The sequence below is a fragment of the Schistocerca americana genome, chromosome X (genome assembly GCF_021461395.2).
Source record: "Schistocerca americana isolate TAMUIC-IGC-003095 chromosome X, iqSchAmer2.1, whole genome shotgun sequence".
Classification (NCBI taxonomy): Eukaryota; Metazoa; Arthropoda; class Insecta; order Orthoptera; family Acrididae; genus Schistocerca; species Schistocerca americana.
This window is the reverse complement of record NC_060130.1, coordinates 948,105,566-948,125,879: the sequence shown is the minus strand read 5'-3', so window position 1 is coordinate 948,125,879 and position 20,314 is coordinate 948,105,566.

The window sequence follows — 20,314 nt, the reverse complement described above, 5'->3', positions numbered from 1 at the left end:
TTACGGGAGTATATACAAGTCATAATAACAGTTTCGACTTTCTCAGGCTGTAGTAATATAGGTTTTCTTAATATTCGAAATACGAAAGAAAGTATTCAGAACACATTTTCCACAATCCGCTGTGCTCTTGAAAGTCTGTAATTAAAAATTCTTTTGATTGAACTCTGAGGTTGTTGTCCACTATACGGCTACATGATATGATTGTTAAGGGGAAATGCGTCATCTGCAACAATAACAAAGGGTACTTTTTTCCGTCTACCTGGGAGGGTACAATCGTCTGGAAAAATGGCGGTACCATTACTCACATTCTTAAAAAAAAAAGATGTATTTAGAAAAACACCACCATCTGAAATTCGACCTTGGCAGCCGACATCAGCATAAAAATAAGAACAGTCAGAATCCACTAGAATAATACTGAAAACGTCTTATAATTGAAAAAATCGATTCCAGAATTAACTGGACTTTGGACTGTGCAATGTTTGCCATCAATTGCACCATGGCAATGAGGAAAGTTCCATTTTTTCTCATATGCCTCTGCTGCAAGTGTGGCATCTGAAAGAAAGTAAATAAAACTAATAATTCCTAAAAATATAAATAATTATTAATAGCATTGACAATTATGAACATCCTAATAATTATGAACGTTAATAATAATTAAAATCTATAATATTGCATAATAATATGTAGGTAATCATTACAATGAACATTCTGCATTTCACTTATCAACTTGACATTGTTCCCAATTTTTTCCGATTATTATCCTATATCCCTCTATTCCTACATCCATTCTTTTATTTTTTATTTTACTTGCTTTGTTATTGTTTATATCACTCCATTGTCATCGCTTTGTCTTAGGAGGAATATAAGGAGGATTTTGAAGAACAGATGGTTGTGGGCATGGATACAAACGAAGGTACAGGGAGCACTTGTGAAGAAATAAGTAGTCAAGATGTCGATTGACAAACAATGCAAGGCCACAAAGTACCACCCACACCAAACCAATGCACGAAGGTATTTGCTTCACCTAGAAAAATCAGAGGAAAAGGCCAAAGATCTTCCTATTAGACAGGCATATAATTCACTACAAACTGCTTTATCTAAAACTAGAGACGCGTTTGACGCCTATGGGGAGTACATAGCGAACGTTCTACGGTCCATGGACAGAAGAACATGTGATTTTGCTAAAAAAGAATTTTCCGACGCGATTTTCAGAGCAAGAAGTGGGTGTTTCGAACTTTCTAGACCAAGTTCAAACAACAGCGACTACAGTTGCTCGTCACATTTACTGATTCCTTCAACTCAACATGTTCATGCCATGAAAAGATGCAAAGCAACTTCCAGCAAACATCTACTTCTACTGCTGACAACACCAAACAAGGCTCTCCACAATGTCTGGGTCTGCTTGATTTATAATAACTAAAAGTAATACTCTTTGCATTTAATTGTTTCTCATTCTTTAGATATTATTAACTGATGAATAAAAGTGTATTAATAACAAAATTTGTATAATTTATTAACTTACCTTTGCAAACTCCTTCAAGTTGCCAGTAAGAGCCGCACATACTTCAGGAACAATGTTTGACATCACTTGCTTGGAGACGTTAAATAAAAAACTCAGGCTGGTTAGGAATCGCCAGTTGCTAGGAAATTGAACATAGGTGCCAACCGCTCAGTACCTGGTATAGCTTTCCGAAATTTGCTGTCAAAATTTGATATTTTCGGTACAATCAAATTTATCAGATATTCAAAATCTGATGAGGACATCTATGTTTTCAACATCCAAGTCATCCATCAGATCACTCCCACTATATCGTTTTCTGCTTCTAAAAACTGTGGCCATCCACCACCTGCGTTTTCTTGGGTCTTCGTAGGTTCTTCTTCTATCTTCTTCCTCAGCTAAAAGGTGTGTCACAAGGAAGCTGGTACTGGCACTGGTGAGTACGGTGCGGATTCTCACGAGCCAAAGCCTGGCAAGCAATTGGAGTAGTGTGGACGAAGACAGAAGCAGCACGAGTGCATGTCAGACAAGTTTGACAAGCCTCCTGACAGACGAGTATGATGAGCACAAGTCTGGAGAGCACAAGTAGTATGGACACACCTTTGTAAATACAGGCTTGCGATATGATACATCACAGCTGATAAGTGGTAGTATAGCAGGGTTCTTTACAGCCCAGATAACGATCTTATCACATCCAATATAATGTTACCCACTTGGCTGACTTGCACCCCAAGATCACTTCCACTCCCCCCCCCCCCCCCCTCAGATTCATCTTGGATTGAACAAGGTTACCCAGGGGAATCCCTCCAGGCAACTGTGTTGTGAGTTATAGTCAAAGTCATGACATAACTCAATAGTGGTCATTTGATGCTACCCACACACCTTGTGCAGATGGACTCAATACTCATCACGTGATACAAAAATAGTGGGAAACCCCTCTTATCCAGAGGGAACACAATAAAACCCAATGGACCAATAAAATTCGAGCTCCCATCTTCCTCCCCTTTTCATCTTTTATAACTAGATCACATGTGTGTAGTCTTATTCATTCAAGATCTGTCCATCATAATTTTTTTATAATTTTTACATATACATTTTTCTATTAAACTAATAATCTGATATATTCTTGATGAACTTACATACTACATTTCACATATAGTCAGTACTTTGATTAGTGCCTTTATTTGCTTTGATATTTACGTTTGTTTTACTACATTTGCACTGATCATTTCTTTTCTGTAGACAGTATCTACTTTTACTTCCTTAAAACTAATAATCTCAGGTACTGAAACTAGAAGAACTTATATACTATTTTTTTCCATTTTGTTTCTATATATTCTTCTATACAATATTTACATTTTATTCACACTGGTTCCATTATCATTTAAAACAGACGTTTTTCATTCTGATCATTCTATATACATTTAATCAATCATTTCTCGCTGATCCTTTAATCTTCTATACATAAAGAAAACAGGGACTAACAGTAGCAGGTGAAGAAGAAACCACATACAAACACACAAATACACATAATATTTATCAAACACTAATAGTGTAAAGAGAATATATACACACACATAGGTGCAATGAGACATTCACACACTCTCACACACACAGAAATTTATAATAAAGGGTTACTCAGACTATTCTGTACACACTCACACTTACAAACATCAACTATTTACAAGTAAATATACAGTGACATACTCATTCACTTCAGTGAATAATGTGATTGTGAAAGGGTGACCACCCAAGCCCCATACTTGAACCAATTTTTGTCATGATATGAGAGCCCTACTTTCTGTTGCAGTGCTGTATGTACCTCAAGGCCTTTCAATACAATGATTCCAAGGCACACCATATGTGGAGCTGCTCCAATGCCCTTGAGGAGGAAACCTCTTGTAATCTAGGATCATTGGAGTTTTTCAGGCCACATGATACACATACCACACTTAGCCCAGCTCTGGCTGGCGCAAGTATCTATACAGTATGAGTACATCTAATATCTGAACTCAAAAACTCTAAAATATGTGAACCAACCGCCTCATTTTACATCATGGCGACAACCATTTTGTTCTGAGATCTTATTCAGAATTTCCGCTTATCTAGGAGTGTCGAATTGTTCGTAATTTTACCTAATTACTTAATATGGATTACAGCCTTTCACCCAATAGATCAAACTATCTATAGCCATGTAAAGTAACTTGGGATCAGAAAATTTTCACTTAGCAAAAACATAGTGAAAGGGGTACATGTGAAGTTTGAAGAAGTCCAGAAAACACGTAGAGATATAGGCAGGTTTTCGTGAACTGCACTGAAATCTTGCCCATCTTCACAGCGACTAGGCCTTCATTGAAGATGGCGACCCATTTGAAATTTGGCATGGGGACGTAATTCCTTACGCCATAACGCACATCTCACTGGTAAACTAAATGAACTTCATGGTATTCTCTAACAATTTTAATGGTTTTTCCGAAAAATGAATTATTCATTAATTTTCAAAAGACTTTTTTGAAATCACATGTTACCAGAGTCCTCTGTTCAGTGTTTGAATCAATGTACTCCTTCCACCAAGGATGCTGCTCAAGGGCGATTCCACAGGTGATACTAACAAGTTTAATCGCCAACCTGAGACAGTGCTGGAGGTTTATGTAGTGAGTTATGTAACGTTGTTTGTTCCCAAGTGTTGTAAATAGCTTGAGGGTGGAACCATTTATCAGAGCTAGGTGTTCCAGACATAACGACAAGTCGCTATGCCCATCATGTAAGTGGTGGGACACTCCAGCCTTACCTCCAGAACATATCCCTCACTAGCATATACAGCCACATTATGGATCTTTTCGCTCAGTGTGCCGATTTCCCCTATGGACACCCACTGGAACTGTCCAAGTGGTAGACTTCGTTGCATGACATATACATAGAAGTTGTTTACACCCAGGTAAACGACCTAATTTAAATTGTCAGATGGCCTGCAATCCTTCTCATTCATTTGCAGGGTATTCGCCTTGGAGTACCTGTGCACACTCTGCCAGAGGATTCACAAATCCCGTTTTCAAAGAAGAGCAACATGTCAACATTCGTCATCAGTTTGATAGTGACATCTGCTCTTCTTAATATTTCGTCACACAAAAGCCCCTGCACAATGTAATAGAAGGCAGGATCAAAACAGTACGTGCCTAGGGATACGCTCTGGAGCTGCACAAAAATGTCCGAGTGCTGGTACACATCTATGTCCATGTAAAATCTAGCATATTCTCCTACCTACATGTCAGGAGCTGGGAAACCATTTTCTGTCCTGAAGTGTAGGGTGGCCTGCAAGGCAGATCAGTACTAAAGCCCGATGCTATTTCCACAAAACAAACTTGTCATGCAGGGCAGCCTATACAGCAGGGGCTGCAGAAATGCACTTCCATACCTCCACTCCAGTTGGAACTAGGAGTTTATAAAATCCACAGTACTGATACTCATGAAGTTTGTATGCTCAATACATGCCACTTCATATATATATATATATATATATATATATATATATATATATATATATATATATATGTGTGTGTGTGTGTGTGTGTGTGTGTGTGTGTGTGTGTGTGTGTGTGTGTGTGTGTGTCTGCATATATATATATTAATATGATCTATAGCACATGAAAGTAATTAACCAAGAGTCAACAATGCTATATGATTTTGCATTACTTTTACCATGGCACTAACAGATGATAGGAACACAGAGTTCACTTTTCTTAATATACTACACTATTGGATCTGAAAAAAGGTTTGATTTATGCAAAAGGACAACAATCGATTGGGGCCCTTGTGAGAAATGGAGAAGGCCACAAACTATCGTCCTGTACTTTGGATGTTATGAAATGTTGTTGCAGCTAGGGAAGATGTGAATCTCAACTTTTCTGCTTTGCTGAAATGTGCAGTACTATAACTTACTGAGTTATGTATAAAGTAAGAATTTTTATGTAATAACACTTGGTCCATGATCTATTTTCTTGTACCCCACACATTCATGCCATTTAATTTATTTTGTATCCACAGCCCAAAGTATTTAGTGGTATTCACAGTTCCTAGTTTATTTCTGGGTTTAGGAGACATGTAAATGTCTTTTCTACTTTTATTATAAGGCTATTCTTGGAGAACAGCTCTCCAATCAATGCTGCACAGATTTCCGTATCATTATTTAGGTTGTATAGCCTTTCCTGAAGAAGAATAATATAATAACCAAAATGAAAATTTACAGGAGACGTAGAAAACCAAACGACATTATTTAAAACATCATTAAACAACAGTAAAATTATCTATGGAAATGAAAGTCGGCCTAATTTTGACACTAAGTGTTCTTTATAAAATACATAAATTATTTCCTCTAAATTGGACCCCATTCACCCCCTTGCAACCCTTTTGATAAAGTCAATATTCCTCTGACATTATTAATCAAAATAACAAATACGTGTAAAAAACTTAAATGTATATCTAAATCACTATTTTTTGGTCATTCGTACAGAGTTTCATTTTTTACTATCCTTATATTACTTGCATCTTATAAATGAAACAAAATAATACACTAAGTGAAAGAAAGAGCATACAACAAATAACGTGAAAGCAGTACATTACATTTATGTGGAAAGAGAATCATAGAAAACCTTGTAATATTTAGGAATTATGGTACTTTTAACCAAATTATTTGAATCTCGAATTTTGTTTTCCGAGAGGGTCATTTTCATAGTATAAGCATATCTCAAATCCAAATTACTTGCATCTAAATTCTCTGTTAAATGTCTCATTCTAACTTTAAACTGAACTTGTCCCCACTCAGACTGTTTGTAGCTGTTCGTATACTGAAGCACATGACTTCTTATTTCACATAGAAATAATTTAATTTCAAACACTTCTGTCATGTGCTTGGCCATGTAAGGATCCATCTCAACATACAAAGCTTTAATGTATTTGAAATGTATAAAACCCATTTCTCTGAGATGTAGAGGATTTCTCTTCTTTTTTTAATTTTGGATGACTGATATATATTGATCAGGTACATGAATTGGCCCTCCCTGTCTTCTCAGTTCATCTAACTGATCTCTCATGATGTAGTGACCTGCATTGCCCTCATTCTGGCGTGTAACGACGAACCAAATTCTTGTGCATAATGGACCGTATCCAGTTGTTATACTGTCTAAAGATACATTGCAATCACATATCTGTAATATAAAATGAAAATTTTAATCAATGTGATTTTTAGAACAAAAATATTTTGTTACATGATTTCTGAGAATCACAGTCCCGAGTTTTGACTACTTAGTTGTTCTTGTGTCGTCCTTCACAACTTTCAGAGTAAAATACGACATTCATCTGAGGAACGTTCCCAGATAACTCTTCAAGGTACTGTAAGACACAGTTTTCTACTTCTACTCTGCCTCTGTTTCCAATTCCTTCGTGTTAAAAAAAATGCTGGTACTTTCGTTGTTTCCAGTCATGGTCAATTGCAACAAACAACAAAATGTGTATAACAAACTTCAAGAGTGATAAGATATTGTGAAAACAATATACTTCTGGAAACTTACTATGAAACTGTACCAACAGAGTCTCTATTTGTAGGAAAGACAGATGTTTGTCCTGTTGACACTGGTAAATCATAAATCGTTTCTTGTGTCTCCTTATTTTGAGCCAACTCTTTATCCATGTTTTTGTCTATGTGACTCAGTTCTTTTCCTTCATGATGTTCTTGAAATGCATCTGCTAGCCTTGCCTTCTGATCATCTATAGCGCCATTATTTGAAGCTGGCAGGTTAGTGGAAGATCGCTCTTAACAGTAATTTCTGCTCATTTCTGCGACGGATTAATAACCATCGATGAACTGTCTTGTTCTGTCACTCCTTACACAGTGACTCTAAATAAGCGGATTTGAGTTTATGTGGTTTCTTAATTGACTCCAAGATTTCTGTAATGGTCTTACGATGTTTTCCATCTTGACTCCTTTTGTCCACACATGCCATTCCTGGCCCAGGAATTTTCGTTTCGATAACAGTACGAATTTGTCTTTCGGTTATTCCCAAAATGTTTATCAGAAACGTTTTGCACACAACAATGTTCTTCTCATCTACAATTAAGCAGAAAGCGTTATTCAGTTTTCTGGGTTCACTGACAGCAATGTCACGATATTTGAGAACGAGCGTTGCAGTTGATGAATTCAGAAAAATTTCATTGTTTTTTAACGATCCCAGTGCACCATAATTCGTGAACAACTGACATTTATAGCCTTATGATACTGGCGTTGTACAAGAGGGACACATTTATCAGTAAATGCAGCACCAACTTTTGGAACCTTGACAAATTTAGCCATTCATGATATACAACTTTTTCCACTGTTTCTCAACGTTTTACCTTATACTCTGTTTTCTTACATTGCAAATTCTTTTTGTAGGTCTTTAATGGGAGATTTTTCTTTGTTGGTGAATGATCTTTCATTTGAATTTGATGATTTATCGTTGATTGATGGTTGATAATCGTCACTTGAAGCAGAGAACACATGTGAACTGTTTTCAGAACTGCTGCTCGGCAAAGCGAATGTTACTCGTACTCTTATGAAAACTGATTTTGTTGCGCTTACCCTTCCAACCACATACACATTTGAATCTTCCATCATTTGTCTCACATTCTACTTAAGATTTGATGGTGATGTTTGTGGCTCCATCTTGCTGACTTGTTTTTCTGTTATATCACGGCGTCAGATTGTTGGTTGTTCCTCTGTTCTGATGACCTGTGTTTGTTATTCAGTTACCATGGAACAATTTACCTCCCTAGTCCATTAGTTATCTTCCATTACCCTTTCAAGAGCCAGGTGCATAATCTTCTTTGCCCAGTCACTCATGTTTGCACCTGTAAAACAGAAATGGAATTGACTTAAATGTATTCAAGTAGTTTTTCTGATATCACCAATGACACTAAGAACAGTTGTGACGCAAAAGTTACTTAAACTGTGAGAAAACAAAAAAGCTTGAAAGATTATGAGATTGAAGTCACTCATACGTTGGGTAAACAGTGACACAATGTACACTTACGTCATCTCAGTTGAAATGATTCTCAATACGCGCTATTCAACACCTGTGTCGTTGTTTCACTGGGTACATTACATTACTCACCAAATTAAAAAACGTAACTCAAAATTATGGCGACGTTCTTTCCAACCTAACTCACAACGATCAATATTTTTACATAGAGAGCCCATATACTTCTACAGGGAACAGGCTCTCTATTTTCACAAAGTCACAACTACCCTCTAGCGGCATTATGTATAACAGAAATACTGACGATGTTTCACTGTATGCAGTACCTATTTCTGAGATGACTGAAGAGGTAACGTCGATTTGTCGAATTTAGCTGTTGTAAATTTTTGAAGTGGTGTACGTGATTCTAAATGATTTGCGAAAAATAAGAATTGAATTGAGCCCAGAATTGAGCCATGGGGTACAACATACTTATCTTTTGTCTTTCTAAGTAGCATACATGTATACTACATCCTTCTTGTGTATTAACTTCAACTATTTGTTGACTGTTTTGGGGGTATGACTGTACCCATTTATACCATTTCCCATACACCTAAAAGTAAAAGTTTAATAGATGAATAGCCACTGTATACTTCAGTAATATAGTTGTTGTATGTTATTCATGATTTAATGAATTGAAAGCCTCACTGATAAAATAAAAAAATTAGGTTTCTGAATTCATACAGTGTACTAGGGAAAAATTATTCTTTTGTGTACAAGTATCTGTGGAATATTTAAATAAAATTTTAGGGAAGTCAGATTACAATGTGAGTATTTCATCTTAGTTCATGAGCAGTGACATCACTTTAAATAATTCTGCTGCACACGTCTTTACAATAAAATCAGTAATGTTTTCACTTGCAGGCGAGAACTTTCATTTTAGTTCACTGAGAGATTTTATAGCTGTTTTCTCTTCTGTTGCATCCAAAAAGGGTACTTTCGTTTCCATTAATTCCTACTTGCTCTAATCTGACTCTTGGTGATGCAGTTTTCCTTCTGTGAAATGGTAATTATTCATTTGTTAGATTAGATTAGTACTTGTTCCATAGATCATGAATACAACACTTCATAATGATGTGGAACGTCTCTGGTTAAAAAAAAGGTGTCTATACAAGATATTACATTACACAAAATATTAAATGACACTCAATATTTTTAATTTTTTTTATTTATTTATTTTTTGGTGGGGGGTGGGGAAATTACCCACTTGCTATATCCAAAAATTCGTCTAATGAGTAGAAGGAGTTGCCATTCAGAAAATCTTTTAATTTCCTTTTAAATGCTAAATGGCTATCTGTCAGACTTTTGATGTTATTAGGTAAGTGACCAAAGAATTTTGTGGCAGCGTAATTTACCCCTTTCTGAGCCAAAGTTAGATTTAACCTTGCGTAGTGAAGATCAATCCTTTATCCTAATGTTTTAGCCCTGTACACTGCTATTACTTTTGAATTCGTTCGGACTGTTAATAACAAATTTCATAAGTGAAAATACAGGGTGGTCAGAAAATGTGTGAAATGCTTGTAGGGATGTTACAGGGCAGGTTGTACTGAGACATAAATGTTAAGAAAGAAATTCGATACGTTGCGCTATTTCCGAGTTATTTAGCATTGAAGTTAGTCAATCAGATCATCGCGCTCGTAAATTAAAGTTTCAGCTAACGAGACAAAGCACTCGTTGGGCAACACCGCCCCTGGCAGGCCACTTGAAGCGAGCGCCCGACGCCCCGATTGGCTAAATTCTATGCTAAATAACTTGGAAACGGAGCAACGTATCGAATTTCTTTCTTAACATTTATGTCTCAGTACAACCTGCCCTGTAACATCCCTACAAGCATTTCACACATTTTCTCACCACCCTGTATATATTCTGAGGCTACAGTGAAGATCCCTAGCTCTTTCAATAAGTGTCTGCAGGATGATCTTTGATGAGCTCCAGCAATTATTCCGATTACACGCTTTTGTGCATGAACACTCTTTTACTCAATGATGAGTTACCCCAGAATATGATGCCATATGAAGGCAGAGAATGAAAATAGGTGTGGTAAGCTAATTTACTGAGATGTATATCACCAAAATTTGCAATGACCCTAATAGCATAAGTAGCTGAACTCGAACATTTCACCAGATCTTCAGTTTGTTTTTTCCAGTTCAACCCCTCATCAATACATACATCTAGAAATTCTGAATATTCTACCTTAGCTACCTATTTCTGATCGAAGTATATATTTATTAATGGTGTCATTCCATTTACTGTGTGGAATTATATATACTGTGTTTTGTCCAAGTTTAATGAGAGCCCATTTGCAGAGAACAACTTAATGATTTTCTGAAAATTTCATCAGTTAATTCTTGTCTGTTGGGTGTGATAGCTATACTTGTATCATCAGCAAAAAGTACCAGCTTTGCATCTTCGTGAATATAGAATGGCAAGTCATTAAAATATATAAAGAACAGCAGAGGACCCAACACCGATCATTGTGGCACCCCAGTCATGATTGTTCCCCAGTTTGAGAAATCACCAGTTTTTTTTGCGTATTATGTGAACTGCTTATTTTAACTTTCTACACTTTCTAGTTAGATATGATTTAAACCATTTGAGCTCTGTCCCATTCATACCACAGTATTTGAGCTTATCTAGAAGTGTTTCATGATTTACACACTCAAAAGCCTTTGAAAGATCACAAAAAATCCCAATGTGTGACTTATGGTTACTCAGAACATTTAATATTTCATTAGTGAAAGTATATATAGTATTTTCTGTTGAAAAATCTTTCTGGAAACAAAACTGACATTTTGTTAAAACTTTATTTCTACAAAGGTGTGAAGCTACTGTACAATACATTACTTTTTCAAGAATTGTGGATAAGACGGTCAGAAGGGAGACTGGGTGGTAGTTGTTGACATCAGACATATCCCCTTTTTTATGCAGTGGTTTAATAATGGCATACTTCAGTCTATCTGATAAAATACCCTGCTTCAGAGAGCTATTACATATGTGGCTAAGAATCCCACCTGTCTCTTGGGAACAAGCTCTTATTATTCTGTTGGAAATGCCATCATTTCCATGTGAGCTTTTATTTCTGAGAGAGTTTATTATCTTCCTAATTTCAGAAGGAGAGGTGGGTGGAATTTCAGTTATATCAAATTGTTTGGGTAAGGCCTCTTCCATTAACTGTCTTGCTTCTTCTAATGAATATTTACATCCTATTTTCACTACAACATTTAAAAATGATTATTCAAAATGTTTTCGACTTCCAGCTTGTTGTTTGTCAAGTTTCAATTTGCTTTGATGGTAATGCCATCGTCCTGTACTCTTGGTTGCCCTGTCTCCCTTGTAATAATATTCTAAATTGTTTTGATTTTTTTTATCAGAGGTATTAATCTCAGACATGATGCGCATGCTTCTGGACTTTTTAATAACCTTTTTTAATGTAGCACAGTAGTTTTCATAACATTTGTCTGTTTCTGGGTCATTACTTTTTCTTGTTGTTAGATAAAGTTCCCTTTTCTGGTTACAAGATGTTTTCATTCCTTTAGTAAGCCAAGGTTTTTTTGCGTGGTTTCTTATAATTAGATTTAACTACTTTCTTGGGGAAACAGTTTTCGAATTCTCTTACAAGTGTATCATGAAATAAGTTATATTTTAAATTAGCATCTGGTTCCTTGTACACCTCATCCCAGTCTAACTGCTGAAGATTTTCCCTGAAATTTCTAATTGTTGAGTCATTAATTGAACACACAAGTTTGGAGGGTAGTTTTGAATTACTGAATGGAGCTATGTCATATACTGTCACTAGCTAAACACCATGATCAGAAAGGTCATTCTCAACAGGACAAGAATTTATGTTTTGGACTTATCTTGGTCTATAAAAATGTTATCTATCAATGTGCTGCTGTCCTTTACTACCTGAGTAGGGAAATCAATGACAGATGTCAAATTGGAAGAACCAAGCAAGACTTACAGGTCATTCTTCCTATTACACTCTTTCAGTGAATCAAAATTGAAGTCCCCACAAATAATAATTTGCTTTCCCCTATCGGACAGATAGCACAACGACGCATCCAAGTTTTCCAGGAATAAATGAAAGTTTCCTGAATGGGACCAATATACTGTTACAATTATAAAATAGCCCTCCTTCAGTTTAAGTTGATAGGCACATGCTTCTATATGTTGCTTCAGACTAAACGTTTTTGTATCTAAGCATCTTACACAGTGATAACTTTTGACATATATGGCAACTCCTCCTCTCACTTTATTCTCCCTACTCGTATGTGCAGCTACTTTATAACCACTGATATTTACCTTTTCCTTATCAGATACAATACAATGCTCAGACAGGCATAGAATGTCTATTACATTATCAGATTCAATGTCACATAAGCAAACCAGGAGACACCTACTTTGTTCTTCAATCCTGGAACATTTTCGTGAAAAGTGGTAACATTATTTTTTACTTTACTTTCGTGAGAATCTACTTTTTCCTTTAATCCATCAATATTTGGGTTAAATATGGTAACATTACTATTTACTTTACTGTTGTGAGAATCTTGCTAGTTTTGGACCTCTTTATCACCTGCCTGCCTGAACTTCTCATTGGACACTGATATTAGTCTAAAAAAGAGGTACATCAGTGAGTACTAGTGTGTGTGTCCCGCCTATGGATTTCGCTAACAGCTCTGCCAGTTTACCCTTCCCCTTCATATTGAGGTGTAGGACATGCCTTGTGAAATTCCCCCTATCAGTAGCCTCGATAGGAACTAATCCAATGTCTGACAGAGAGGCCGCCCTACACAACTGATCCAACTCCATATTTACTCTACTGACAGAGTGGTTCAACTGGGGCTGATCATGCAGCATGAAAGCAGGCACCAGCTCAACATTGGTATGGGTCGTTGCAGAGGCTATTTTCCCAGGTCACTCTCAATACTGTAGCCCTGATCCCTATCATTATTATTTCCCACTCCACTCACTATCATCACATGATCCTGCTTTCAGAAACCCATGCCCAAGGAACCTATATCCTCTACCACCTGGCTAAGACATGCACTTGGCTTGAAAAAGGTTGTGACCTGGTACCTGTCACCTAATTTTTCCTGCAAAATCTGGCCCACACTTCTTCCATTGCTGCTACCTAGCAACAGATCTTTCCTCTTACTTTCTACTTTTTTTGAAACGATTGGTTTCCTAGTGAGATTCCGTTGCATCTTAACTACATTTACTTGTACTGGAGCCTTGGTTGTGCCAATTGGGAAACTGTCAGACACTGTTCTCTTTCTGTGGCCCCTGTTCCCAGCTACCACTTCCCACCGCTCTTTACCCTCCTCCCCCTTTAATCTCTTCAGTTCCTCCCTCGCTCCGTCCAAATCAGCCTGAAGGGCTCTAATTTTCTCCTCCTGTTCAGCTATAATCCTATCTCTTGAGCAAACCCTGCAAAAGAATGGAAGAGTCTCGTTTGCTTCCCCAATTCCCATGCCGCTACAATTTCTGCAATGATACCACCTGTCACAATAGCTGCACAAAACCCCTGAACTAACTTTCCTACTGCAGCTTACACACTTAGTATCCATGATAATTTGGAAATTAGTTTAGAGATTTACTAACTGATAACGACAATATACTAAATAAAGATGTAAAAGGACACTAAATATCTTTTGGAAGCTAATATTTAAGTAAACTATTAGCAAATGCACTTAAATTTGTTGTATAACGCTAAATATGCACGTCAAAAACTAGGTCTAAACAGCCGAATGAAACCAAAACGAAATTTTTGCGAATAATGGAAGAATACGCAAATCAAAGAAAAACGTTTAATATGAAGCTTGAAGAGCACACTAATGAACGTATTTATTCAGTTAATCCATAGCAAATGCACTTAAGATTGCGGTATAACGCAAGGTATACACACTCGGAAAGTAAGGCAAAGCCGCGAAATGTAAGCAAAACGAACTTTTCGCGATTACTGGAACAATACGAAAATAAAAGATAAACTTTTAATGGTGAGCTTGAAGAGTACACTAAAGAATGTATTGAATTAGTTAAAAGTGTTCAGCTACAATTAATTACAATCTAAATTACTTATCTTTCATGAGAGCTCTGTCTCCGTATGTGCTTTTATGGGTCTGTTCTTTGGACGTCTACCCGGTTTGTTTTGTTGTGCTCTGTATATGTGTTTCTTGTTTCTTCCATGAAAACTTCTCACACTGTCTCCATTTTATTTGGAGCATTTTTATGAGACTGTAATTTACAGTTTTTTTGGCAATCTGAAAGTTTTGTGTAGCCTGTTTCTACTTCTTAAAGTAAGCATAAAAATAAGGTGTAGTTTCTGTCCACTTTGATATATCATAAAGTAATCTTATTATCATTCAAACATAGCTGCACTACTAAAGTGAGCCCACAACAATGGAAGAAGGACTTTAAGGAAATAACATATATTATAAAGTAACATCTCTGTCAGAGAGACTGTTCTATGATTCCATGAGAGTCAATACTATGAAGTGTAATATTAAAAAATGTTGTTCCTTTATATATGCATTACTAGCCTATCTAATTTAATCACTAAAGACTTGTTTTTCTGACTTGTATTTCTCACAATAACGTTTGAATATCATATTACATGTATGTCTCACTAGGCCTACATATTCACTTTCCATATGTCAATAAATTCCCTTACAGTTCCATCTCATTTGGCTTGTGACTTCCTAACTACACACACAACATGCTAGATAACTTAAAATGTTGACTGTGGTATATAAGAATTTACTTTTATTAGTTAGCCCAGGTTCCCTCAATGTTTTTAAACGAAAAAATGGTGAAGTGTTTTAACTCCTATAGGAAAGCTAGTTCTTGACTACCGTAAAGATATTATGATAATTGGCTTCACTGAGGGCAGTGTAGAGGCTTGGGAAATGATGGTGTAAACAAGATTCTTCCACGATATTGTAACATCTGTACATAAGATATAGTAATAGGGCACTGTAGGTAGAGATTAGTGGAAGAAACGGAGAGGAGGAATAAGTGAGATCCGCAGTAGAATCTCTATGAGGCGGACATTCATGAGTGTATCCCTGTAGCCTCTGGTGTCAGGTGGTGTCTGTTACAGGGTAGACTAAAGATTTTAGGTTATAAGTACTAAAATAAGTAAAAGAGTTTGAACCTAAGACGTCTTAAGATGAAAAAGAGATTAAAGAAATATTACTGATTTATTATTTTATTTGTGTCTTTAATTTTCAGCAACTGTAGTATTATTTTTCATCGATAAAATTCAGTCATTAGTTGCAAAAAAAATTTCTTATGCTGTACAGGTAAAGCAAAATAAATTTTATTTGCAATTGAGGAGTGAATTTTATCCGAAACAAATATTATTGCATCATATTATTACATTGTGAAAATATGAAACTATGAACTTCTGATACGTTTAGATGGACTGCAGCCAGCACTTCATATAGATGTAATATGTATCTGAACATATTTTGATGACTAATATGGGAACATTATTCCTTTTCTATATAAACGATTTAGGAGACAATCTGAGCAGCAGTCTCAGGTTGTTTACAGATGTTGCTGACATTTACTGCCTAGTAAAGTCATCAGGAGATCAAAAAAATCGTAAAATGATTTAGAAAGGATGTCTCTAAGGTGCAAAAATTGGGAATTGATCCTAAATAATGAAAAGTGTGAAGTCATTTCCATGAGTGTTAAAAAGTACCCTCTAAACTTCGTTAACAAGATTAATCAATCAAATCTAAATGCCATAAATTACGAACAGCTTGAACTGAAGAGAACACATAGAAAATGTGGTGAAGACAAACGAAACGTTGCGTGGGATTAGCCGAGCGGTCTAGGGCGCTGCAGTCGTGGACTGTGGAGCTGGTCCTGGCGGAGGTTCGAGTCCTCCCTCGGGCATTGGTGTATGTTTTTGTCCTTAGGATAATTTAGGTTAGGGACTGATGACTTTAGCAGTTAAGTCCCATAAGATTTCATACACATTTGAACATTTCTGAACAAAAGAAACTCTGCGTTTTATTGGCATAACACTTAGAAGGTGCAAAAGATCTACTAAAGAGACTGCCTACACTATGCTTGTCTGTCACATTTTGGAGTGCTGCTGCACAGTGTGGGATCCTTACCAGATAAGGTTAACAGCGTACATTGAGATGGTTCAAGGGATGGCAGCACGTTCTGTGTTATCATAAAATAGGGGAGAGAGTGTCACAGACGTGATTCAGTATTTGGGGTGGACACCATTAAAACACAGGCATTTCTCACTGAAGTGGGATCTTCTCAAGAAATTTCAATCACCAAGTTCCTCCTCTCAATGCAAAAATATTTTGTTGACACTGAGCTACATAGGGAGTAACGATCATAATAATAAAATAAGGGAAATCAGAGTTCACACAGAGAGATACAGGTATTCGTTTTTTATGTGCACTGTTTGAAAGTGAACTAATAGAGAGTTATTGTGAAGGTGGTTTGATGAACCCTGTGCCAGCCACTAAAGTGTAATTTGCAGTGCATCCATGTAGATGTAGATGGGTGGATATAACCTAGCATTTAGTAACTGCACTTGAAGTCTAGAGAAAGATGGAGTTTCCATTTACATTACAAAGGAATAAAAATATAAACATGTTAACACAGATTTTGCAATGATCAGCATTTCAAGCATGCACTACAGAAGTAGAAAGTTGTTAATAATGGTCACAATAGAAAGAACTTCATATGGTATTTCTTAATTATTTATAAAGCAGCCTATTCTAGAATTATACTTGAGTTCCTCACCATTTCATGTAATCTAACTCCCCAAATACAGTTTATAACAACAGTTATGGAAACCAGTAACATTGCTATTGACAACATTTTTATCAAAGATGCACTGAAACTAGGAAGTTATACTGTAATTCCCATTGTTAACGGACTTTCAGCCCACAATGTGCAACTGCTCATGTTTAAAATCAGTGTTTATGGCACTAATAAAAATAATGGAAAACTGCAAGTATAATACATAAAAAAGTAATAGAGAAATTGAAGAAGAATTTTTGAAATGCGGACTGGAAAGATGCAAACAAATTCCCTGGTGTTGATGAAAATTATAATATAGTAATAGAGTACTCTGAAAACTGTTTTCCTAAGAAAATAACGAGTGGAAACTGAATAAATGAACCTAAGCCCTGATTTACAAATGGAATCAGAATATCACATAAAATTCAGAGGAGGGCCTACTTCTCATCAACAGACATGTGTTGGTTATACAATTCTAAGCAAAGTTATCAGAGCATCAGAATTTATATACTTCCAAGAAAACAAATAAGTTCCTCTGGCAACATGAAAATAACTACTAGGAACATAGTAAATTATGTGATAGGAAAAACGAACAAGGTAAACAAAGATATTCCTTTTGAGGTAGATAACAACGTGATCAAAGGTTGAAGAAACTTTTGTTACCTTTTTTCTGTTACTAGGAGATTATTTAAGTCTGAGTACTTCCTTGGTGGACAGCCTACAGTTTCGAACAAAAGTATTCCATTTGATAAATTTAACTTCATCCTGCTTATCGAAGAGAGGTTATCAAAACTCTTACAAATAAATGTTCAAGTAGTTATACTGATACCAATACTACAATAATGAAATGTTGTTCGGCTGAATTTAGCAATATATTATGTTTCTAGAATATATTATGTTACTTAAATAATGAATCGTTTCACATTAGTTCTTTCACAGAGAGATAGAAACATGCTATTATAAAGCCACAAGGAGACAAAATTTTAGGAAATAATTACTGCCAATATTTTCCAGAATTTTACAGTACATCATGTACAACAGACTTTATAAACAGCTAGGACAGAAAAATATCTCCAAATTGTTTAGATTTTAAAAAACTGACAATTGAACATGCTGTTTTCATCTTGACATATAATACATTAAAATCAATAGATTGGGGTGTGTGGCCATGAAATAAACTGACAGTTCAACACAAATGGACTATCATGGAATTACTTGTATGGGAAGACTTAGTATATAGAGTTCAGTATTTCTCATAGAACTGCACAAGCTACAAAAAATTTTTTCAATTAATTAAAAACAAGAAATAGAAAGTATTTATTTTTAGGGCAACAGATAGATCACAACCTAAAATACAAAATTCATTGCTTAAAATTAATGAAGTGCCTTGGTTAAGCGACTTCTAATCAAATTGTGTACCTGTGGAGTATCTTTTCAGCTGTGTGACTAGATTCGTGATCTCCTGTCAGAAAGGTTACAGTACATAGCCATTGATGGAAAATCATCAAGTAAAACAGAAGTGATGTCTGGCGTTCCCCAAGGAAGTGGTATAGGCCCTGCGCTGTTTCTGATGTACACAAAAGATTTAGGAGACAATCTGAGAAGCCCCCTCTTAGGTTGTTTGCAACGATGCTGTGATTTACCGTCTTATAAAGTCACCTGACGATCAAAACAAATTCCAAAACGTTTTAGACAAGATATCTGTTTGGGGCGAAAGGTGGAAATTGACTGTAAATAATGAAACATGTGAGGTCATTCACGTAATTACTAAAAGGAATCCACTAAACGTCAGTTACAGGATAAAACACACTACTGTAAAGGCTGTAAATTAAACTAAATACTGAGGGGCTAAAATTATGAACAACTTAAATTAGAAGGATCACATAGACAATGTTGTGAGGAAAACAAGCCAAAGACTGCGATTTATCTTCAGAACACTTAGAAAAAGCAAAAGGTCTACTAAGGAGATTACTTACACTACACTCGTCCGTCCTCTTCCGAATATTGGTGTCTGGTGTGGGATTGACGGAGAACATCGAAAATGTTAAAAAAATGACAGGTCGTTTTGTGTTATAACGAAATAGGGGAGAGAGTGCCACGGATATGATACGCGGATTGTGGTGGCAACCATTACAAAAAAAGTCGTTTTTCGTTGTGGCATGCTCTCCTCATGAAATTTCAACACCAGCTTTCCCCACAGTGTTAAAAAATTTTGTTGACACCCACCTACATAGGTAGGAATGATCATTATAATAAAATAACAGAAATCAGTACTGGCAAGGAAAGATTTAAGAGTTCGTTTTTGCAGTGCGTTCTTCGAGAGTGGAATGGTACCTTGAAAGTGGTTCGATGAACCCTCCGCCAGGAACTTAAATGGAACTGCAGAGTAATAGTGCAGATGTAGATGCCTCACAAGCAGGTGAGGAGGTTTACTTAACGCATTTACAATTTTTTTAAACGTGAACCTGAAAGCGAAACTGCTATTTTGGACATTTTGAAGACTTAAGGACAAACTGCAAAGTACGTGTCGGTAAGAGAACAGTACAAAGAATAGTAAACGAAAGTGTCAGAGCTGTAGAAACCTGAGGGAAATTCGTTTTCCTATAGCCTTGAAACCGCTAGAAACCTGTAACACAAATGGATGATTTGGAAAACAATATTTTAAATCGCTCCAGGTTTGAAATATATATAAACAGGGAATATCACAAAAACTAATTACAATAATGCATAAACGAACTGGCCTCAGAGGCAGCGCTTCGTCAATGCGATGAATTTTAAAAGACATAATATGTTAAGAAGATAGATTTTAATTGAAGGAAGTGACATTAGTGCAGCACGAACCAAATCCCTTATAAGAGAAGAGGTGGAGGTAGTCCGGCAGTGTACTACACTGATGAAACCTGGGTGAATCACAATCATTAAATGAATGCCTGCTGGAAAAGTAATTATGGTACTGGCAGTTTTAAAGTTCCAATAGAAAAAGATTCTGGGG